Genomic DNA, 24,522 nt, shown 5'->3' with positions numbered 1-24,522 from the left:
GCGGTTACGTGGTTGGGCTGCGAATCGGCACTCTGCTGGTTCGACTCCCACTATTGCCATGAGCTCTGCAGGTAGCCTTGCTTAAGCCACTCCTCTCAGCCCAGCTCCCCAGCTGTATTGTGGGGAATAATAATAATAATACTGACCTTGTTCTCTGCTCTGAGTGGGGCACTGATCTGTCTAGAAGAGTGAGCTATAAGTGCAGTTAGTACTAAGAATTGTGCTGTTGCCTGAATTCCAGCAAGGCTGTGGCCACGTCAGGGAGGCTCAATGGTACAGCTCTTCCTTTTGATTTATTTCTTAAAAAAATGTGTCTGTCTCCTCTCCAAAAACCCACCAGAGGCAGCTCAAACCCTTTGCATGTAGAACATACCAGGGTTCAATCCCTGACAGGTCCACTTAAAGGAATTCAGACAGCTTTGAAAGACCTTTTGCTGGCTGACACCTGATAAACCACTGCCCGCCAGAACTGGAAACGCATTGCTAGCCCAACCGGTAGTGTGACTTGGCACAAGGCAGCTCCAGAGATGGAGACATGGGCCGAATCCACACTTCCCTACCTTCCGCTTTTCATACGCAATCATTGCTCCGGATTCTATCCCGCAATGTCCCAGTCTGTGTTCACATCCCTTCTTTTACTGCGCCAGCATCGTGCTATACTCCGTTCACATCCCTGGGAGAATTGCACGATACGGGGCGGGTTTAGATCCGCTGTCGCCGATGACGACATCACATAGCCTTTTTTTAAAAAAAATTAATGCTAGATTTTCGCTATATCGATTTTCTGCTCAATTGCAATGGCGGGGCCACACCCCCATTGATGCCTGTGATTGGTTAATGTTACCGCTCAACTATAATTATAGGATAGCGATTTTTCACTATACCGATAATTTTAGTTTAAAAAAAAAATGGAAAGAGTCAACCTTTGCAGGCACAGTCCGCTTATCAGAAATTACCTAGGCTCTCCTTCGGCAGGGAAACATTATTTACTGTAAAAAAAATGGCAACCTCCCCCTTGATACCTCCACGGACTTTTTACAACGCCACTTCCCAACCCGCTTGTGGATGATCTTCATGAACAGGATTGCGCAATAGTGCTAGGAATGCCCCCTTAAAAAAAAAAACAGGACGGGGGTGTGGGCATACCTTGGACAGAGTTGGGACCATAAGAATTGCTTTGCTAAGAGGGACGGTGTTTTGGAAAGGCAAGAAACAAGGAAGTGGGGGGGGGGTTAAGAGGGGGCGGTCTCTTTGGGAACCGCTTCTATTTGTTCACATCCATGGTGAGAACTGCGCAAGAGAAGCGTTTGAAAGCGTGACAACCTCGTCTGAGATGCAGCTCAACAGATGCGAAAGAATGGCGGGACTGAGGTAAGAGTATATGAACAGCCCTCTGAGAAGCGCATAAATGGCGGGAAAATAGCGGCAAACTTGAGCCGTGTGGATTTGGCCATGGTCTCCCATAGCATTTTAAAAGCCAGCAGTTTCATTGGGGAAGAGGCTCTTCTAGACTGCAGCCCATCTTATCTGATGGGCGGAGGGTTATCCCAAGCTGATGGGCTATACACATAACATACACATGGGGAAGCAAAAGGAAAAGTTTGTAGACACCGAGGGAAAATGGCCACGGATGGCTTTCGAGATGGGCTTTGAGATTTGATTTTTGTAGTGCTGAGCAGGAATTTCAACCCGGGGCTGCCTAGTCATGAGCTGATACCCTAATCACCACTGGCCCTTTCCATGTGAAGTCCAAATCTACACAAGCCAAACCAGGGTAACTACAGCAGAAGTTTATTAGGGGCCAGAATCTACAGGAACTGGAAGTGACAATCCTTTAGCAGCTTAACTGCTGATTAACTAACACTTGTTTCCAAAATAGTAAAGAGTCCAGTAGCGCCTTTAAGACTAGTTCCAACAAGAAAAGCAAGCAAGGGAGAGTACGATCAAATAGCGAAGCAAAAACTCGCTCAAGAACCAAGTAAAACAATGAACTAATCAAAATATTTGCTATCAAGTGCTATAAGTCCAAAAAGTGCATCGTGCTTAAATACACACAAAGTCATAAATACAATCCTCAATCCTCAATACAAATAAAGCATAAATATACACAATTATACACAATTCATATTCCAATACATCAAACAATTAAATACGAGGCTATGAAACATATAAATACACAGTTCCAAAGCACATTCTGTATAAAGTCAAAATACCCAAATGTCTCCAAAGCGCTGTTGGCTTTCTAGCGGAAGTGAGAAAACAGCACAGGAGTAGAGGCGTTCCCTCTTGCTCCCAAACGTCATTAAATAACACAGTCCAATGGCCTATATAGCCCAAATTTCAAAATGTAGCTCCTCGAGAAAAGTTCAAATCGAAGTACAACTTTTAAACAGAGCCCCCCAAAGGTGCCGCTTCAAAAGATGACTCCGTCTCACTGCACAGTTTGTCTGCCGTAGCCAGCACCTTCTCTATCAGCCCGACAAAACGCTAGCACTCTTAGTTTTGCCGAAGAAGCTTTTTCAGGGGCTAAATTATTGGCGTACCCAGGGCTCATTTGGAGCCGGAACGCACAGGAACGGCGTTCCGGTAGGTCTAAAAAGAGGTCACGTGGGTTTTGGCCCTGCCCACGTGATTTCCTCCGAGTGCAAGCCGAGTGGTGCTGGGCTCCAAAGGAAGGCAAGCTGCTTGGATTCATTCTGCTCTGCTCCTTTACTTTCATTTGTGACTGGTGGGGGGCGGGGAGAAAATGAGTGAGTGAGTGAGTGCAAGCCGAGTGGTGCTGAACTCCAAAGGAACACAAGCTGCTTGGAATTCATGCTGCTTTATTTTCATTTGTGACTTGAGAGAGTGAGTGAGTGCGTGGGTGCAAGCAGGGCTGGCTCTCCAGAGGAGGGTAAGCTGCTTTGAGTTCATTGTGCTTTAAGGAAATACCTGGAGACTTTCGCAGAAAGGGGCCTGAGGGGTGGATGTTGCCTTCTGACACACTTCCGGTGATGTCAGGGGGTGTGGCATATGCTAATGAGTTATGCTAATGTGTTATGCTAATGAGTTCCTGTAGTTCTTTTTATAGGAAATGACCCCTGGGCGTATCCATTGAATCAAACAGACTGGAAGTACCTGAAGGGACTTTGATGGAAGCAATGTCTGTCCTCTACTCCTGTGCCGTACAGAATGTACTTTGGAACTGTGTATTTATATGTTTCTTAGCCTTGTATTTAATTGCTTGACTGATGTATTGGAACATGAATTGTGTATAATTGTGTATATTTGCGCCTTTAAGACTAACCAGCTTTATTGTAGCATAAGCTTTTGAGAACCACAGCTCTCTTCATCAGATCTGATGAAGGCAGCTGTGGTTCTCGAAAGCTTATGCTACAATAAAATTGGTTAGTCTTAAACGTGCTACTGGATTCTTTACTATTTGCAACTACAGACTAACACGGCTAACTCCTCTGGACCTATGACCACAGAAAGCACTTGTTTCCAGTAACTGAGGCTCAAAGGCTCGACTTATCAGCAATGTAGACTCTCTCTCTCTTTGTGGTAATTTATCTAAAAACTTTTAATATGTTTTTTTTCCCCTTCCAGCTAGCAGATGGTTTGCCTTTTGGAGCAAAACCAAGAGGGGAAAACAGACCACCATTATTTGGAGTTGTAGTTGATTAATTTGTACATTTTCACAGGAGAGAAATTGTCCCCTTTCATGAGGACTCTCAACAAAAGGCACCTTAATTAAGGTTTCCCGACAAGTAAATGTTGGTCATTATTAACTGATTAAGCAGTTAAATGCCAGACAATTTCTTCAAATGTTCATCGGCTGTCCGACAGTCTTTTTCTGCGCTGGCAGTCCAGAAGTAATGACTTGGCAGCATCCAAAGATGGAAACCATGCACGGCGCCCTCCCCTCACCGAAATACCCTTCCCACAGTATCCCCAACAGACACCATTGCCACTGATTCGCCACCCAGACTGCTCGGCTTCCCTTCCCAAAACTGCCCTGTACTTTAAATCATTCATAAACATAAAAGGCAAACCGTGTTGCCAACGACTCACTTCTTATCCCTGTGCATAAGAAGCGAGTCGGTAGCAAAACGGTTTTCCTCCCTGCTACCACCTTGAGGCCTCCAGAGGCCTGGAAAGGCCTAAAGCGGCTGTGGGAAGGCCCAGGACTGTGGCACAGGGTCTACCCACTGCCTCAGGGCTTTCGGAGGCCCAGGAAGCCGCGGCCCAGCACTGTGCCGCCAGGGTTTCCTGCTGCCTCAGGGCTTCTGGAGGCCAAAGAAGGACTGGCACGGTAGTGGAAAGACATGGCACTGTGGGCCCTAGGCCTTCCCTCCACCTCGGGGCCTGGTGCGGTGGTGTGGCCCAGCCCAGTGGCTTGCTGTGGCGTGGGGCAGCCCGACCTGGTGACATAGGGCGGCCCGGCTTGGCGGCCCAGCCCAGCCTGGTGCCTGCTGCTAGTGCCCACTGTATTATGCCACAACAAGCTCTGGTGCTAGTATGTATATAACCTTGAGAACTGTGAACTGCAGCTATATACCCAATGATTCAAAGACCGACACTAGATGCTGAGCACCAGTACAGAATTCTATGTAAAGAAGCCCGAGTGCTAGGGGAAGGCACCCTACAGCAAAGATCTTTCCGTCATGGAGGCTCCAAAAGGGCCGACAGAGAATGACACCGAGGGAGTTTCGTGGCCTGCCCATGCTGCTCCAGCACCACACTACATCGGCTCACCTGGAGGAAATGGCTACTTTTGGGGGCGGGCTCTATGGCATTATGGCGTGCCAAGGTCCTTTCCCTCCCCAAACCCCACTTTCTCCAGGTTTCTCCAGGTTTCACCCCCCAAATCTCCAGGAATTTCCCAACTTGGAGCTGGCAACCCTACATGAGGTGGCTTGACTTCCATCACCCACAACGATGGCTGGCCATAGGCATGCCTACTACTGGCTGCTGTAGTCTAGTGGTTAAGTGCCTGGGCTGTGAGTCCACACTCTGCTGGTTCGACTCCCACGTCTGCCATGAGCTCTGCAGGTGGCCTTGAGTAAGACATTCCTCTAGCCCCAGAGCTGGATCATGGGGATAATAACAACACAAACTTTGTTCACCACTCTGAGTGGGCACTATGTCTAGAAGAGTGGTAGAAAAGTGCATAGATCCAGAGAAGTTAGCCGTGTTAGTCTGTAGTTGCGAAATAGTAAAGAGTACAGTAGAACCTTTAAGACTAACCAACTTTATCGTAGCATAAACTTTCGAGAACCACAGCTCTCTTCATCAGATGCATCTGACGAACTGAGCTGTGGTTCTCGAAAGCTTATGCTACAGATGCATCTGACAAAGAGAGCTGTGTTTCTCAAAAGCTTATGCTACAGATACATCTGACAAAGAGAGCTGTGTTTCTCGAAAGCTTATGCTACAGATGCATCTGACAAAGATAGCTTTGTTTCTCAAAAGCTTATGCTACAGATACATCTGACAAAGAGAGCTGTGTTTCTCGAAAGCTTATGCTACAGATGCATCTGACAAAGATAGCTGTGTTTCTCAAAAGCTTATGCTACAGATACATCTGACAAAGAGAGCTGTGTTTCTCGAAAGCTTATGCTACAGAAGCAGAGCTTTTTTTCAGGGGGAACGTGGGGGAACAGGCTTCTGGAACCTCTTGAAAATGGTCACATGGCTGGTGGCCCCGCCCCCTGATCGCCAGACAGAGGGGAGTTTAAACTCCCCTGTCTGGAGATCAGGGGGCAGGGCCACCAGCCATGTGACCATTTTCTCTGAGGGCAACCCACTGAGTTCCACCACCTCTTTTCCCAGAAAAAAAGCCCTGTACAGATGTATCTGACAAAGAGACCTGTGGTTCTCGAAAGCTTATGCTACAGATGCATCTGACTAAGAGAGCTGTGTTTCTCAAAAGCTTATGCTACAGATACATCTGACAAAAAAAGCAGTGGTTCTTGAAAGCTTATGCTACAATAAAGTTGGTTAGTTTTAAAGGTGCTACTGGACTCTTTAGTACAAAAGTGCTGTTATTATTATTATAAGGAGCACATGCCTACCACCACAGCTGCCGACTGGACATACGCCAATCAACCCCTGAAGTTTTGCCCGTGCAGAAATAACATTTGGTGCTTTATTGAGAACTTTCAAGTCCATGTGAAAAAATGATGCCGGAATGGATTATTAGTTTGGGGTTGTTTTTTTGGGTGTGCGCACAAAGTTCACTAGTCTGACACAGTGCTTAGCTCGCTCTTGGCCACCACTTTGAGAAGTGAGACGTTGCAGGGGAAAGGAAAGTATCTACCTAACTCTAACCTTCGTCAAAAAGCCAAGACACAACCATGAAAAGGGTTTTAATATTTAAATATTAAAAATATTAAAAATATTAAATATTTAAAATATTTGCCACGTGCTGCTGCTACTATTAGTATTATTCCTATTTCTCGTTCCTTCCCCCTGAACATACATGCTTTTCTTCATCTCACTCCTCCACTGTATCCTCAGAACTGCCCTATTTAGTCTCTACTCTGCCTAAACTACTAGTCCAGAATCTATCAGTAAGCTTTGCAGTTCAGCAGGGATTTGAACCTAGAAATCCTTGGTCTAAGTCTAAGAGTCCCTCTACATGAGACCCCTGGGTGCGTGTTCATCAAGTGCTGGAAGATGCAACGTTAGCTAGGAAGCATAGTTTTAAAAGACAGAGCCGGCGGAGATTGCTCCGGAGGGGACAGATTCTCTCACAACTTTCCATTGCCTCTGGCATCTCCCCTTCCAGAGCCTTTGCCCTGCTCAGTTAATTCAAAGTTTTAAGCAGTGGCAGGGTAAAAGCTCCAGAAGGCGAGACAGTCCGACACGCCAGAGGCTCTGAGAGAATCCATCCCCTCCAGAGCGATCTGCGCCGGCTCTATCTTTCAAAACTATGCTTCCCGGTTAACATTGCATCTCCCGACACATGAAGAACACTTGTCAGATGTCTTGTGTAGAGAGACACTACTCACTACATCACACTAGAAGAAGCAAGGCCAAGGACTGGGGGGGCTAAGCGGGCATGATTAAGGAACTCTGCAGCAGCAGCAGCAGCACAACCGAAATCGCAACAGATTTTTTCCTCCAGTTACGCCACGCAACAAAACCACGTTCAAAAACCGATCTGCTGGAGCTTGCGAAGTGCTAACCTAGAGCGGCTTCCTTTTGACAGCACGTGTAAGAATTATGAAGAGCCTTCATAATCACTCGCTTTTATTAGGGAATGAAGGAAACACACCTGCCCTGCACTGCGTGCTCTTTCTGCAAACATGCTATTTTGCTTTATCCCAGTTAAACCCCAGATAATCTCTGGTTATCCGCAAACAGACAGAGTGAGATAGAAGGACTTTCTCTAACACTGTGCCTACTTCAAAAAGAAACTGGTTTAGGTTTTTCTTTTAAAGAAGATTGTATACATGTATTATATACACACCCTCTTCTGGGCGGAGAGTCTCATTGGTCTGTTTTTGGTCTGTTTTTTTAGGTATCGGCATTGGTCTGTTTTTTTAGGTATCGGCACTGGATAAAGCTGTCTCTCTGGGAACCAAGATCAAGATAATTCAAAAGATGGTATTCCCCATTACAATGGATGGATGTGAAAGCTGGACAATAAAGAAAGCTGACAGTAAGAAAACTGATTCATTTGAAACAAGACGGGAGGGCGATCTGGCTGCGACATCTGTCACCCCATTGATCTCCAGGGTTGATTTGGCTGATCTGGCTGGTTAGGTCGGTCTCCCCTTCCTCCTTCACTGCTCTATGTGCGTCCCTCCCAAAGCTGCGTGCTCAGTGGAAGAGGACGACTACCCCAGATAGGAGTATATTGTTTTTCGGTCACGAGCATAGGATTCATTTGATATGTGGTGTTGGAGGAGAGTTCTACGGATACCACAGACAGCCAAAAAGACCAATAAGTGGGTACTAGATCAAATCAAGCCTGAATCCTCCCTAGATGCTAAAATGACAAAACTGAAGCTATTGTACTTTGGTCACATTGTGAGAAGACAAGATTCTCTGGAAAAGTCAATAATGCTTGGAAAAGCAGAAGGCAGTAGGAAAAGAGGAAGACCTAAAACGAGATGGCTGGACTCAATAAAAGAAGCCACGTCCTCCAGTTTGCAGGATCTGAGCAGGATAGGATGTTTTGAAGGTCTTTTGGAGGGTCATCATAGGTTGACCGCACATAACACACAAACACATTGGTTTTTTAGGCATCGGTCTGAGTTTTAATGTCTTTGCTTTTAATTATTGTGTTTCAACGACTTTGTTTTACGAACTTAGCTGAAGGCTGTCCCAAGCAGGTTTCTGGAAAGGAGGCATATACCTTTCCCCAAAATAAATAAAATAAACATGGTAGCCATTACATTATGTGATCCACCTTGAGTCTCAGTGAGAAAGGCAGATTATAAATAACATAAAGTAATTGTTTTAAAATGTGTTGGGAGAGAATGCCCATCAGAGTGCATGCTTAGAAAAAGCAAAAGGCACCAGACCTGCTGCCTCTCCTTGCCCGTAGAGAGATGAGCCAAAGGACAGCGAGATCAGGTCACTTGGCAACAGAGAGTCTATTTTAGCACAGGCAGGGATGGAGACATCCAGCCCCACAAAAGCTCTCTCTTCCTCTCCGGTGCCGCAGCCTGGCTTAACTGCTCCTACCCCTGCCAGGCAGAACTCCAATGCCCTATGCAATGCAATGCCATGTGCTCACTGGGTGACTCTAAGACAGTCACTCTCTTTAGCCTAAACTACCCCAGAGAGATCTCGACCTGGATAGCCTAGGCAAGCCCAAGCTTGTAAGATCTTAGAAGCTAAGCAGAGTTGATGGTTGTTGTCGGTTTTCCGGGCTGTATTGCCGTGGTCTTGGCATTGTAGTTCCTGACGTTTCGCCAGCAGCTGTGGCTGGCATCTTCAGAGGTGTAGCACCAAAAGATAGAGATCTCTCAGTGTCACAGTGCGACACTGAGAGATCTCTATCTTTTGGTGCTACCCCTCTGAAGATGCCAGCCACAGCTGCTGGCGAAACGTCAGGAACTACAATGCCAAGACCACGGCAATACAGCCCGGAAAACCCACAACAACCATCGTTCTCCGGCCGTGAAAGCCTTCGACAATACATTAAGCAGAGTTGACCTTGGTTAGTAACTGGATGGGAGACCTCCAACAAAGACCAGGGTTGCAGAGCCAGGCAATGGCAAACCACTTCTGATAGTTTCTTGCCATGAAAACCCCACCAGGGGTTGGTAAGTCAGCTATGACTTGAGGGCAGGATTTCAGTTTGTACCCCCATGGAGATAAATGCTGGGGGGGGGCTCTACAAATCCTAATTTTATTGCACATGTATAATGTTTTTAAATGTTTATTTATAATGTTTTTATTGCTTTAAACTGAATGTTATAAATTGTATGTTGTTACACTGCCCTGAGCCTGTCCGACGGGGAGGACGGTCTAGAAATGTAATAAATAAGTAAATAAATAATAACATTCAATTTATATACTGTCCTTCAGGATGACTGAACACCCACTCAGAGAGGTTTACAAAGTATGCTATTATTATCCTCACAACAACAAACACCCTGTGAGGTGGGTGGGGCTGAGAGAGCTCTGAGAGAGCTGTGACTGCCCCATGGTCACCAGCTGGCTTCAAGTGGAGGAGTGGGGAATCAAACCTGGCTCATCAAAACTTGGGGAATCAAACCTGGCTCAGATTAGAGTCCTGCTGCTCTTAACCACTACACCAAACTGGCTCTCAATTCTGCCTTGAGCTCTTTGAAGAAATAATTATTAAAATCTTGATCTGGAAAAGCCAAAGTCCAGGACTGTCACATGACCAGCTCAAAATGTAGGACATAGCTCAAGGTCGAACCGCTAAGAAATCTGTCTTAAGTTAAAGAAGGGAAAACACACAAGTTCAGTGGAGTGACCACCTACGATGCCTTGGGGACGGGAAAGAGTTTGCATGTCTCCTAGCAACTGCCCATTCTTCCTCAGAGCGCTATCAATTTATTGCAGGCCAAAGCAGTGCAAAATCACGGAGTCCCCCCCCCCCCCACGAATGGCTACTGCTGGGGCTTCACATTACATCACCCTTGCAGGGCAGGCTGCTATACCGATCCATTTTATGACGCAGAGACCAAATGCTCGCTCAAGACTGCACCTTCGCAGAGGAAGGGCTCAAAACCCGAGGCCCCAGTCTGCACTTCCTATCTACTGGTCTACCACCTTGAGCCAATTTTAAAAAACCAAAGATTCGACACTGATGCCCGGGGATGTCCTCCGCCTCGTTCAATGGTGCTTAACTCAGATCTGGCAGCTGCCATAGCCTCTCACAACCAGAAGCAGCAAACCCAAGTCAGCAAACCCATAGCCGCCCTGAGCCCATCTATGGGGAGGGCAGGGTATAAATGGAATGAAATAAATAAATAAATAGCAAAGCAGGGGCAATAATCCAGGCCCTCCGTGACAGGTTCCCTGCAAATGCTGTTTCAAAACTTCCTTGGGCTGTGGCTCAGGCTCACATGGAGACAGAGAGCTCAGGAAGGGAGGACCGGCAAGGCTGAGGGACTAGGGTAGGGCTGCCAGCCTCCAGGTAGTGGCTGGAGATCTCCCGGAATTACAACTGGTCTCCAGGCCACAGCGATCAGTTCCCCTGGAGAGAATGGCTACTTTTGGGGGATGGACTCTATGGAATTATGCCATGCCAAGGTCCTTCCCCTCCCCAAACCCCACTTTCTCCAGGTTTCACCCCCCAGATCTCCAGGAATTTCCCAACTTGAAGCTGGCAACCCTAGACTAGGGGCAGGGACAGGCAGGGAGAGACCAAAGCCAGGCACACAAAGCCAGGCACAGCTGACTGCGGGCCTTGTCCTCTCCCCTTCCAGATGGCTGGACAGTTGAGACTGCGGCTGCAACATCTGGCTGCACTAACTGCTGATCCCCAGCCAACCCGACCAGCCCTCGGCCACAGCTGGAAGAGGACAGCGCAGACAAATTTATTTTACGATCTTAAACCAATGCTTCACTAATGACTTAGGGACAAGAGACTTCACCACTATGTTGCCTTACATACTACCTGTTGCTTTAAGTATGACCCTACTGGGTAGTTCTATGTTGTCTAATAGTAAAGTGTCCCGTAGCACCTTTGACCAACTGCATCTGACATATGGGCCAAGCTACAAGTGACGAATGACACAGGTTGGACACTTCTCAGCTTCCCTCACGTTTTGATGGGAAATGTAGGCGTCCTGGTCTTGCAGCTTGGCTCTCCGACTGCTGTCCAATGGACTTTTCAACAGTCACTTGTCCAACATTCTGCCAAGCTGCCTACATTTCCCATCAAAACTGGAGGGAAGCTGACAAGTGTCCAACCTGTGTCATTCGTCACTTGTAGTTTGGCCCAAAGAGAGCTGTGGCTCTCGAAAGCTTATGCTACAATAAAGTTGGTGAGTATTAAAGGTGCTATTGGACTCTTTACTATTTTGCTGCTACAGACTAACATGGCTTACCTCTGGATGTTGTCTAATGTCAGTCCTAGAATTGCTTATGTTCTGTTCCAGCATTTCTTCAACTCTGCATTGGACTTTTGCTATGTCTTTGTAAACTTGCATTTATTTACCCTATGGCATTGTTTATTTAAATGTCCTTGATACTGACTGTGCTAATCAAACACTGGGTTGCCACAGGTCGGAGGCGACTTGATGGCACATAACACACAATCTCACCCTATGTAATCTGTCTTGAGTCTCAGTGAGAAAGGCGGACTGTAAATGGCATAAATAAATACATAAATTCTGTTATTTATAGTTCGCCTTTCTCATTGCGATTCAAGGCAGATTACACAGCGGCTTGTTCTTGAGAAATTCTTGCTGGTTCATGGTAATCACAGCCTTCTTTAATAAATGCTCAAAGAGGGAATTTTTGATAATTCCGTTCTAGAATTTTGTTCTAACAGCTTTCCAGGTATGGATATCAAGATTCTTCTCTTTGCTGGAAAACCTTCCCAGCGAAGTCAACCTCTAGAGTCATTTTTCTGCTCCCCCGTCCCCATTGCAAGGAGAGCTGTCCCTGGTAAATCAGAGCTCACCTTGACCTCCTCGTTCCCAGCTTCTTCCAACCTCATTCGACCCTGACTTGAATCCTCTTCGAGATTTGCCTTTAAAGTGGGGACAGATGGTTCCTCAGGACACGCTTTCACAGTCTGCTTGCTTGGCCATACGGCTGGCCACTACTTCTAAGAGTTGTGCTTACTATCACGGGTCGTGAAAAGTATTAGCAAGGCATCCGATTTGCAGAGAAGCGAAGAATAAAGCTCTGCTGCTATCGGCTTCCTTTTTCACGGTCAGAGGTCATAGCCCCTCTCTATACTGCCTTGGTCAGGCCGCACCTGGAGTATTGCGTTCAGTTCTGGAGGCCTCACTTCAAAAAGGATGTGGCCAAAATCGAGAGTGACGAGGATGATCAGGGGTCTGGAGACTGAGCCCTACGAGGGAAGGCTGAGGGCCTTGGGAATGTTTAGTTTGGAGAACAGGAGGTTGAGGGGGGACATGATTTCTCTCTTTAAATATTTGAAAGGCTGTCATTTGGAGGAGGGCAGGGAGCTGTTCCAGTTGGCAGCAGAGGGTAGGACCCGAAACAATGGGCTTAAATTACATGCACAAAGGTACCGGCTGGATATTAGGAAAAACTTTTTCATGGTCAGAGTAGTTCAAAAGTGGAATCAGCTGCCTAGGGAGGTGGTGAGCTCCCCTTCACTGGCAGTTTTCAAGAAGAGGCTGGATGAATCTTTGTCAGAGATGCTTTAGGCTGATCCTACACTGGGCAGGGGGTTGGACTAGATGGTCTGTATGGCCCCTTCCAACTCTATGATTCTATGATTCTAAAAGAGAGGGTGGCAAGCCCTGTACTCGAGAAAGCTTGTGGGGAAAACAGGCAGGAGTTTGATCAAGATGGGTAGCCGCGTTAGTCTGTCTGTAGCAGTAGAAAAGAGCAAGAGTCCAGGAGCACCTATAAAACTAACAAGATTTGCCGTAGGGTATGAGCTTTTGTGAGCCACAGCTCACTTTTTCAGATATGAAGGAGCTGTGGCTCCCGAAAGCTCATACCCTACGGCAAATTTTGTTAGTCTTATAAGCAGGAGTTAGGGAATGTCTGTGTAGGGGTGCCTGCTCCCTAGAATAGAAGCAGAGCCTTCTCAGATCACATGCATGATACTATTCTACATGCTTTCCATGTAGAATGTCCCAATTGCCTCTTTCAGGAAGCAGGTGTGGAGCTGCCAGTCAAAGGAGATGATACTGTAATGAGTTCGAGATCTGACCATTGTGGCTCAGACTGCTGCAAGGTGAAAGGAAAAGTCATGTGTTTAGACTGGGCCCTTAATGGCCCTTTACAAGCAGCTCATCAAGGCGTGGGGGGAGATACACCTCCCTCTGGGGTGAAGGGAGTAGGCACATGTGCAGTTAAGTGAGAAGAAAGCATAGATTTGGATAGTGAAAGGAACAGAGAAAAAGTAAGTACACTCCAAGTCTGCTTGGAGTGGCTGCAGCCCCTTAGGAATGAAGAATCTCTCTCTCTGGGATCTGATGGAGCCAGTTTGGTGTCGTGGTTAATAACGGCAGGACTCTAATCTGGAGGACTGGGTCTGATTCCCCCCTCCTCTGCTTGAAGCCAGCTGGGTGACCTTGGGTCAGTCACAGCTCTTCCAGAGTTCTCTCAGCCCCACTCACCTCACAGGATGATTGTTGTAAGGATAATAATACCATTAGTTGTTGTAGATTTTCTGGGCTGTATGGCCATAGTCTTGGCATTGTAGTTCCTAACGTTTCGCCAGCAGCTGTCAATGTGTCACATTGACACTGAGAGATCCCTGTCTTTCGGTGCTACTCCTCTGAAGATGCCAGCCACAGCTGCTGGAGAAACGTCAGGAACTACAATAGCAAGACCACGGCAATACAGCCCGGAAAATCCACAACAACTAACGTTCTCCGGCCGTGAAAACCTTTGACAATAATAATAACACACATTGCAAACCGCTCTAAGTGGGTGTTAAGTTGTCCTGAAGGGCAGTATAAAAACCGAATGCTGTTATTATTTTTATATTTATTTAGCACATCTGCTGCCCTACCAGTGTACTTCTTCACCTCCGCTTTTACTCTGCTTATATATTTGTACATTCTACCAAAATGCCATCAGCCTCCAGTGTTCTCTCCTCCAAAGGGAACCAATCTAAGGAAGTGCTGCAGCTCTGAGACTTCTCACTGCTGGGAGCGCGACAACAATACTGAGCCAGAGGGACCAATGGTCTGTCATGGTAGAAGACACAGAGGTGTGTGTACGCAAGCACACATGTGCTTTGCACAGGTAGCAACCCGATCTCAACGAGTGCAAATCCCCACCTGGGAGTGTGTTTTGCTCAGCGACATCCACTATAATTCTTGCTCTATTAAAATAAACCGCTCTGGATGAAAGCTTGAAGCATGCCTGCAATTTAAAATTTTTTTGTAAACAACAAAGAAAGCATGCAGGAGACACACAAGCTTAGACCGCAAAACGCAGGACTCCAGAGCAAGATTCCCTACGAGAGCGAGCAAAGACGTGCTGGATGACTTAATGAGGGGGTGCCGTGGCCAGCTAGGAATAATACTCTTCGCTCATCGCTAATGACTGCATTTCTTGTAAGCCTGCAAACAAACACAGTTATTGCCGCTGGGGAAAAGGGAAGAAAGGTGGTCCGGTTTAAATGTTACCCTTTGTTCAAAGGAACATCAGCATTAAAAAAAACCTCTGCCCCTACCCAAAGCCCACACCAGCCTGATTCAGGCAGAGACTCCCTTTCATAAGGACCAGAGGTAAAAACAAAACAAAACAGGCAACAATGTCTCTAGTCCCAAGTGAGCAATCCTATGCTTTTGACACAGATATAAATTCTGGGTTCAACGCAATCCTGAGCCTACCACGTTTTTATTCTCCAAAGGCCTCCAAGCGTCACCCACAGGGTTTCCCCTTGGGGACTTCACAGAGCTGCTTGATCACTTTGCTTAAAGGGTTGCCAACCTCCAGCTGGGGCCTGGCGTCGTCCCCGAATTACAACTGATCTCCAGGCCTCGGAGATCAGTCCCCCTTGGGAAAAAATAGCAACTTCTCAGGGCAGACAGACTCTATGGCATCCCATGGCCACTGAACTCAGTGGGTGGCTTTAGGCAAGCTACGCTCTCTTAGCTCCCCATTCTGTAAAACTTGAGCTAACACTGGCTCACTTGACAGGGGCGCTGGAAGGATTACCGTGAGTGTGTATGTGAAGCAATTTGCACGCTGAGAGAGCAATATATACTTACTATTATTAGGGTGTTAAAGCCTGTATTCTCCCTAGAAGCTAAAGGGACAAAACTGAGACTATTGTACTTTGGTCACATCATGAGAAGACGAGATTCTCTGGGAAAGTTAATAATGCTGGGAAAATTGGAAGGCAAAAGGAAAAGAGGAAGACGAAGCGAGATGGCTTGACTCAATAAAAGAAGCCACGTCCTCCAGTTTGCAAGATCTGAGCAAGTCTGTTAATGATAGGACGTTTTGGAGGTCTTTCATTCATAGGGTTGCCATAGGTAAGAGGTGACTTAAAATTGGAACAAACACACCCCTCCATCAGTAACACAATGGTATTCTCAGGTCTAGGATCAGTTTATAATTGAAAAAATTATTGAAAGGAACCAGTGTTCAAATTCACTTAATAAAAAAAATAAATTTCTATGAAAAATGGATGCCCTTTTTCGAATTTATTGATAAAAATGACATGCAGCCTTCAAGTTTCTTATATCGAACTATTTTAGAACAATGATGTTTTATAGACATGTTTACTACTTATAGTAGCAAAGCTTTTCCAGAACCAGAGTTACCTACTTGTAATGATATAATTTGTCAAAATCTACATGTTCGACATTTTGTATCGGTTAACCTCATGTTATCATCGAATGTTATCATTATATGTATAAGGATGTTTTATTTAATTAATAAAGTCTGTTTGAGCTTAAAAAAAAGAGGTGAGTTGATGGCACATAACACACACAAAGCTCAGGTTGAGAGGCCAGTGGCAAAGAAGGGCAGACTTCCCTCTGCTCGGGTGAAGAGCTTTGGCTATTAGCTCTGTCCTCAAACCCACTGGGCTGCTTTCCTTGAACCACCAGCCACAGGCAAGATCTTGCCCTCATCAGCCATGTGCTCTCCTCCGCTTCTTCCCAGTGCCCCTGGTCTCTGCCCCTGTCTACAGGGCTCCAGCTTTCTGTTTGTGCAATCCTTGTGTTCATTTTGTATTGAAAAGGAACAGGCTAGTGGCCTTTGTGATCAATATTGTTCATAAAAGCGGTTAGTAACTTAAACCATAAGTGTGTGCTGTACTTTGTAGACTTTATGTTAAGTTGCTAGTCCTTATTGTTGTGGGTCTTTTGATTCATTATCTTTGTTACCACACAGTGTTCCCCTCTGTATTTTTTTCAGTAGCCCGGTGAAGCAGACAAAACGACCTTAGTATCTTTGAAAATAGCACTTCAAAGTTTGCCAAGTGTCCCTTTGATGTTTATTGTGTTTGCTCTCCTGTTACAATTCTCCATGCACACAGAGCCAACCGGAGCTCCTAAGAGGAAACTATTTCAAATCTGTGCAGTGGAGCAGCTGGTGAATCAGACCAAAGGTCTATCTCACCCGTTAGCTGTTGACAACCAGCTGCTTCTTGGAAACCCACAGTCGGGGCCTGAAGGCAGCCGGCCTCCCCTGCAACCCTCTCCGGCATTTCCCCTCCAAGCCTTTCAAGTGGAGGGTCCTTTGAGCCATCACACCTACGGACCAGTGATTGGCCTCTTCTCCATGCCGTTGTTTTAAAGCCATGACAGGCAGGGACTGTCAACAAATCACACGACAGCAAATCTCATAAATTAAGTTCCGGGTTTTGCAAAGAAGTACCTTCTTCTGTCTTCCTGAATCTGTTACCAAGACACCAATGGAGTTGGGGAAAAGTCTAGCTCATGCATATCAGTGGATGTGCAGGCATGCTTCCTTGTTATGTGCCATCAAGTCACCTCTGATCTATGGCGACCCTATGAATGAAAGACTTCAAATGTTCCTCCCACCAATTTTCACTCCACTTTCTTCTAGATCTAATCCAGCTTTCCTTATGATATGTTCTGCATAGAGGTTGAACAGGTAGGGAGATAATATACATCCTTGTCTGACACCTTTGCCAGTTGGAAACCATTCTGTTTCCCCATATTCTGTCCTGACCGTAGCCTCTTGTCCAGAGTACAGGTTGCGCATCAAAACAATCAGATGTTGTGGCACCCCCATTTCTTTTAACACTCTCCATAGCTTTTCATGATCCACACAGTCAAAAGCTTTGCTGTAATCCATAAAACACAGGCCGATTTTCTTCGGAAATTCCCTAGTATGCTTCCTAAGGCCCCTATATTCGGAATTCTTAGAGCTACAGACATACAACCCTCCCCAACAGCGGCGTGAGTGGCTGAACATCCGGTTGGTGGTGGTGCAAAGTGCTTCCAAGTCATAGCTAGCTTTTGGTGACCCCAGGTGGGGTTTTCATGGCAATTGACTAACAGAGGTGGTTTGCCATTGCCTGCCTCTGCAACCCTCGTCTTCTTTGGAGGTCTCCCATCCAATTACTAACCAAGGCTGACCCTGCTTAGCTTCCAAGATCTGATGAGTTCGGGCTTGCCTGGGCTATCCATGTCAGAGAGAACATCAGAGTTCAGCTTGGAATGCAGAAGTTTGCAGGTTCAACCCCTGGTATCTCCAGTTATAAGGTTCAGATAGCTGGCATCGGGGTCATTTCGTAGAAAAAGAGCTGGAGGAACTCATTAGTAAAACTCATTAGCATATGCCACACCCCTTGCCATCACTGGAAGTGTGTCATTAGCATAACTGATTTGCATATGCCACACCCCCGATATCACCTATCCTGGCTGTTCTGGACCCAATCCTGGCCATTCAGGCCCAAAATGGCAAAAGGGGCTGAAAATGGCCGAAAAGGGGCCCCGAATGGTCAGGATCGGGCCGCTGCTGAGTGGGAGAGTAATTCACCATCCATCAGGGGCCCAATCCGGGCCGTTTTGGCCCCAATCCAGGCTGAAACGGGCCCAAAATGGCTGAGTCAGGTGGGCGGGGCCACCTGACATGTGACCTCTTTTGGGAACTTCCGGAACTGCGTTCCTGTGCGTTTCCGCTCAAAATGAGCCCTCTACTAGAGACCCATTGCCAGGCAGAGGATACAGACCTCAGCAGACCAATGGCCTGGCTTAGAAGAAGGCCGCGTCAGGTGTATGAGCGACAAGTATGAGTGACAGCACAATACACCTGGGCATCCTACCGCATAAGCAAAAAACGACCAGCAACTCAGAGACAGCCCCCTGCCCCAGGGAGCTTCCAAGTTAAAGTCTTAACAGAGAGAAAGGAGGGAAGGGCCATCAAAGATAACATGTGATGAACCTGAGCAAACACAACACAATATCATGTTATCGTCATCACAGGAGAAGACTGCACCATTTCAATTTGTAGGCAATGGATGGCTCACCGGGAAGGGCTTCCTTGTAATAAAGTCCCAAGCACACGGAAAGCCAACAAGTCAGGGCGAACATAAGATACCGTGGTAACGTCCTTCCACAAGCAAGGGGAGTTTGACAAGATGGTTTACCAGCGAGCCAGAAAACACCCAAAGACCAGCTTCCGTCCCTTTAAAGGGCAGCTGGAGATGCAGAAATCAGCCGCCGAAGCTTTTTCAGGGCGTCGAGAGAAACGTAACCACCCGCTGATTGTTGCGGATCCTGATGACCTAAGAGGCCAGTTCCGAAGTCTGCTACTTTATTCCAAGCGAGTTTGGGGAGAAATTGGTCCAACAGCAGCTCAGCAAAGAGGATGTGCCTGATGCCCCCCACTGCCCCCAGCAGCGAACGCTCCCTCTTTCTCGTTCTTTAGGCATCGTTAAACAACGCACATTAAACTACAGATGCCTGCAACTGGACGAGAAACGAATATAAAAATTCGAATGTAGTAATTATGTGAAGGCAATATTGGTTGATTCCGCACACATTGGATAATGCACTTTCAATGCACTTTAACAATCGTTTTGAAGTGGATTTTTGGTTTCACATACGAAAAAATCAGTTCCAAATGATCTCTAAAGAGGATCGGAAGTGCATTATCCAACGTGTGCGGAATCAACAATTGCCATTTCTTCCTAGCGATCACAGTTAAGTGATGAGCGGTGTGGAAAACGAAGACAAGCAGAGTGCTGTTTCAAGCAGAATGGATGATACTTTTGTCTCTTGTTCTCCCCTTTCCCCTACCCCTAATGGAAAGACTAATTGAAAATATTTATTAAAAAAATAAATAAACGACACATGCCCAGTAGGGGTTCCCAAACTCCTGATTCCTGAGAGCTCAGGGAGCCCAACCGGGCACGTGCAATTTGCTGGAATATTTTAAAATGCTTTGGGAACGAGGAGGGAAGGAGTATTACAGCTCCCACTCCTGGAAAGGGGAGGGGGCTGTGGGGGTAAGATAGTGGCTACGGGGGACGCTGCTGCCCCCCAGGTCCCCATCGCCCCTTGCCTTGCTCTACAGCCAGCTCTGACTTTGCAAAATACCTTTCCTGAATGCATATCAGCTCTTGAACAGCAGTTCTTCCAGAAAGCTGCAAGATCAGGCTAAGCAGCCTACCCACTGAAGATACATCTCCTGGTGACTTATCCCACGGGTTGCCTGGAACAGCCCGGCTACTTTGAACCGATTCTTTGGCACGAGAAGGTGCAGCCAACCAGCCATTCTCTTCCAGGCACCTCGGAGCACGTCTTCTCCCACTGCTCTCAATTACTTCCCAAGCTGCAGGTGCCGAGGGCTGATTAATTGCCAAGTAGTCAGGCAATTAACAGCCTCTTAATTGAGCAGTTGGGTGTCGCCATTAGCAAGAGTATTAGAAAGCAGGTAACGACGTTTGTTGCCTTTGAGCAAAAGTGGGGGGTGGGGAGAAAGCAACCGAGCACCCCTCTAGCACGCTCACAGAGAAAAGTCCCGCTCACAAGCCTGCACTTTTTAAAAACAAGACACACACCCCTCTGTGTCACTAGCTGCTGGCTCTTAGGCCAAACAAACTCCTCTCTGGAACTGGTGATCAGCTGTGATGCTTTTGCAAAACGTTTGCCGATAAAATCTCTCAACTATATTTTGATTGGGATGCTGATTGTAACATAATTCGAGCGCCCTTTAGAAGTGCTTTTTGCGCCATCTGGTCCTCTAAGGGATCATTTCAACGAGATTAACCTGATGGATGTCAACCGGATCTCGGGATTTGCAAAGGCCGCCATTTGCACTCTTGAGCCATCCTTTCCCAAACCCCCCTGCAGAGCGACTGATATTTTAAAATTTATAATAATAATAACATTCGATTTATATACCGCCCTTCGGGACAACTTAATGCCTGCTCAGAGTGGTTTACAAAGTATGTTATTATTATTCCCACAACAATCACCTTGGGTGGGGCTGAGAGAGCTCTAAGAGAGCCGTGACTGACCCAAGGTCACCCAGCTGGTTTCAAGTGGAGAATCAAACCTGGCTCTCCAGATTGGAGTCCTGCTGCTCTTAACCACTACACCAAACTGGCTCATACTCTCTGATTGACCCTGACCTGGATAGCCCAGGCAAGCCCGATCTTGTCAGATCTCAGAAACTAAGCAGCATCGGCTTTGGTTAGTAATTGGATGGGAAGAGACCTCCAAGGTCGCAGAGGCAGGCAATGGCAAACAACCTCTGTTAGTCCATTGCCTTGAAAACCCTAGCAGGAGCCACCAAAGGTTGGGTACAGCTGGACGGCAATCTCCGCCACCACCCTTTGAGGTTTTTGGGTTGTGTGTTCTCTGAATGTATACTGCCCTTAATACAGATTGGCTGCCGCTTATTTATCCTATTGTTGTTCCTGAATTTATATGGAAGCATCTTCAAAAACTTGCATGAATTTCACTGGCTGATTTTTGCAAGTAAGGTCAAGGTAGTCCCCTGTGCAAGCACCAAGTCATTACTGACCCATGGGGGGACATCGTATCATGACATTTTCTTGGCAGACTTTTTGTAACAGGGTGGTTTGCCATTGCCTTCCCCAGTCATCTACACTTTACCCCCAGGAAACTGGGCACTCATTTTCCTAACCTCGGAAGGATGGAAGGCTGAGTCAACCTTGAGCTGGCTACCTGAACCCAGCTTCTGCCGGGATCGAACTCAGGTTGTGAACAGAGCTTGGGCTGCAGTACTGCCGCTTACCACTCTGCGCCACGGGGCTCTCTTTTTTTGCAGACCATGCTGCTATTAAGTCCTAAGAGTAGGCCAAGCCTGATCATCTGGCAACCTTGTGGCTTCCCTAAATGGAAGATGACATCCAAGGAAGGAAGCAGACATGGCCCTCTGCCTTCTTCATGGGAAGAAACAGGCTAGGCTGAGCAAAGCAGGAGGGTCCCGAATTCCCTGGGAGAATGTTGCACTCTCCTTCAGTTATTCATCCCGGGCTCCACCCACATATGGGTGGAGATTGCAGCGTACAAACAGTAAGCAGAAATTTTCCAAGACGGAAACTTAGTAAAGCTCACTTCATGCAGGACTCTGGACACCGCAAATAATTTCCCTTAACTAAATTCTGCTTCTTGGGCACATCGCTGATTTTGCCTTCACGGCACCATTTGGATTTGCGCTAACCATCTTCGGAGACCCTCCTTGCTCACCTCAACACGCATGAAGCTGCCAGGCACAGAATCAAACCAATAGTCCATCACGATCAGTATTGTCTGCTGAGATTGGCCGAAGCTCTTCAGGGTTTCGGGCAGAGATTTTTCACAGCACCTACTGCCTGGTCCTTCTATCTGGATAGGACGGGGATTGAACCTGGGACTGTCTGAATGCAAAGTAGAGGCTCTTCCACTGAGCCACAGCCCCTCCCCAAACCCACATTAACTAGCTACATTCTGCCCAGTTTCCACATTTTCAGAGAAAATCTGTAAGTCCAACTTTCCCTGACATGGAGATAGAATGGGGAGTTTCACCAGCCACCTGCATTTCCATATGATATGAGAAGGCGCAGGAGCAGGGCTCTTTAAAAAACTGATTTAATGTGGTCTCGCATCCTACTTCGCCGTAGTCTCATCTGGTGCTGGGAACGCATATTGCCTAAAGAAGCAGGTAATGCTTTTGAGCACCAGGGACGGAACGGAAGAGACCCCAGTGCAGACAAAGTGCCAAGGGCACCCGCCCGGCCCGCTCTATCCCTGTGTGGCCTGCCCAAGTCTCTCTCTTCAAGGGTCACCGGGAAAGTCAGCTGTACAGCCGGCAAGTGTGCTCACACCCCAAACAACACCATTACTTATGTCCCCCACTTCCCACACAGTGGCCCGTATCCCACCCACCCCCTGGCTGGCATTCTTTGTCAACTGTTTGGCAAAATCTTAATTAAAAAAAAAATTAAAGTCCTTTTTGTTTTAGCAAAGAAAGGGAGTTTATTAACCAAGAGGAGCTCCTGGGAAGACTAACAAGGGAAGAAGTCCCATAGAGAACGCTATGGTATAAATTTATGGTAACTGCTTCAAAAGGCTGGAGTGCCATACATATTCAAGATGCTCTGATATTTGCATGGTAATAGGGTCTTTCAATAACAAGCCCTCCCACTATTAAAGGAAAGGGGGGGGAGACAATAAGCCCATCTGTTTTGTTTTGTCAAAAAAAAATTATGAAGGATTCATCGAGTGTGATAAATCACATCTCTTGCAAGAGACAAAGCCAAAAGGTATATCTTAGAAGAGGGGGGTGAGCAAAATTGGCAAGCCTGTCCCACAATCTCCCCTTTTGCCCAGAATAGCAATTACGTAATTGGCAAGCTTGCTACGTTGTAGTTTGTGAAAAAATCTTTTGTTCCGCTGCTTATCAGCGCCAGAGAGCTTGCCAAAACATTGAACATCTAATTAAGAACCGGGAAACATCACTTTTAACGGCAACCTTTTTATTAGCTTGTTTTGGCAAAGTTTTTCAGGAGGGGAAAATATATATTTTAAAAAGGCAAATTTGCAAGAACCTTCTCTCACCCCGAGATGCTCCCCGTAATTTACCTCTTGGTGCTTTCCTAACTCCAGTCCAGTTCATCACACAATTCAAGTTCAAAAGGGATGCAACCCCCAAAAAGTCAAGAAAAAAACCAGGACACATTCTCTTTGGGCAGTTGTTTCTTCTTACCTTTGATTTCAGAAAAGGGCCATCCAAGTTGCTTCTAAATCCTCAAAAACCTCAGGCTTTTTCTTTTGTTAAAAAGTAAAACCACCGAACAGTCAGGGAGCAGGGGCTCTCTCTGAACTTACTTAAAGAGAAGCCATGCAAGCAAAGGGAGGTATTCTAACCTCCTCTTGTCCCGAAGCCCTCTAGCAACAGCAGCCAGGCGGTAGGAGTTCACACCACCAGGCATAAGCAGAAATGGCAAACTTTTTACAGGATACTAGCCTGGGCAGGACAATAAGCCCTCTTCTCTCTCTTTGCAAGCCTGCTCAAGGTTCTGCCCGCAAAGCCAAGCCAGGAGAGCGCCTTGGCGTGCAACTGACAAGAAACAATGAAACTGACTAGACCCCCCCCACTCCATTGTCCAGGCTGAGTGAAAGGCTGGGAGGGGGGAGAAGAAAGGCAGGTGCTGTCGAAATGGAGTGGGGGCATTCAGCGGGGACCAAAAGCATCTCGGCAGCTGACGTCTGGCTCCGATGCGCTCGCTCACCCCTTCGGAGATGAATCCCATCCCGTCCCTATGGCGCAGAGAATCTCCAAATCGGGCGCCGGGCCAAAAGCAGCCCTCCCGCTATCCCGAACGGGGAAGAGCCCAATTAGGAAGCCCCCCCCCCCCGCCGGTGAACTCACCTGCTCAGGGATCGCCGCTCCAAGCCCCCCACCGCCGCCTCCAGCGCTCCTGCCGGGAGAAGAAGAGCTTTTGTTAGAGGCGCCCGGCACCCGCGTCGACTGCGGGATGAGCGCGGGCGACATTTGCATCTCCAAGGGGCGGCTCCCGGGGGGCTGGCCGGCCGGCCGGCCTCTCCCCTCCCGTCTCCGCCCCCCTCTCCCGCCTGGCCCTCCGCCCCCACCCCCAATGCCTCCCAAGCTCAGCAGCTCCCCCCAGAGAAGCCCCCAAGCGCCGGCGGCCAGGAGCCTCTCCCCACCTGCCCGGGAGCCCCTCGCTGCGTCCCAGGCGCTCGCCCCGGACGGCCGCGCTCCCTCCGCCGGCCCCACCGCGCTCGCTCTGCGCCTGGCCCCATCGCCGCCGCCTCCACCGGCCCCCCGGGCTCCCTCTGGCGGCCGCGGCGCGCACTGCCCCCCAGCCGCGGAACGGTCCGGCGCGCAATTGCGCAGCGGCGGCGGCGGCGGCGGCGTCTCCCCCGGCGGGCTTACCCGGCTCAGGGCGCCGCGATCCCCTGCGCGGCCCCGGGCGGCATCGCT

General features: G+C 47.6%; 1 protein-coding gene across 2 annotated transcripts in view; it reads right to left on the bottom strand.

Annotated features, from left to right (window-relative positions):
• NIN (ninein) overlaps window positions 1-24,302 on the bottom strand; it is a 152,594-nt gene extending 128,292 nt beyond the window's left edge. For both annotated transcript variants that reach the window (XM_054970915.1, XM_054970916.1), the window contains exons 1-2: window positions 24,246-24,302; window positions 23,950-23,998 (exon numbers count right to left, since the gene is read on the bottom strand). The gene's annotated coding sequence lies outside the window, so the exon portion shown is untranslated. The remainder of the gene's footprint in view (window positions 1-23,949; window positions 23,999-24,245) is intronic.
• Window positions 24,303-24,522: the final 220 nt, after the last annotated feature.

Source organism: Eublepharis macularius, chromosome 2 (assembly GCF_028583425.1).
Source record: "Eublepharis macularius isolate TG4126 chromosome 2, MPM_Emac_v1.0, whole genome shotgun sequence".
In the NCBI taxonomy this organism is placed as follows: domain Eukaryota; kingdom Metazoa; phylum Chordata; class Lepidosauria; order Squamata; family Eublepharidae; genus Eublepharis; species Eublepharis macularius.
Note: the sequence above shows the minus strand (reverse complement) of the source record. Positions and strands in the feature narration are given on the sequence as shown.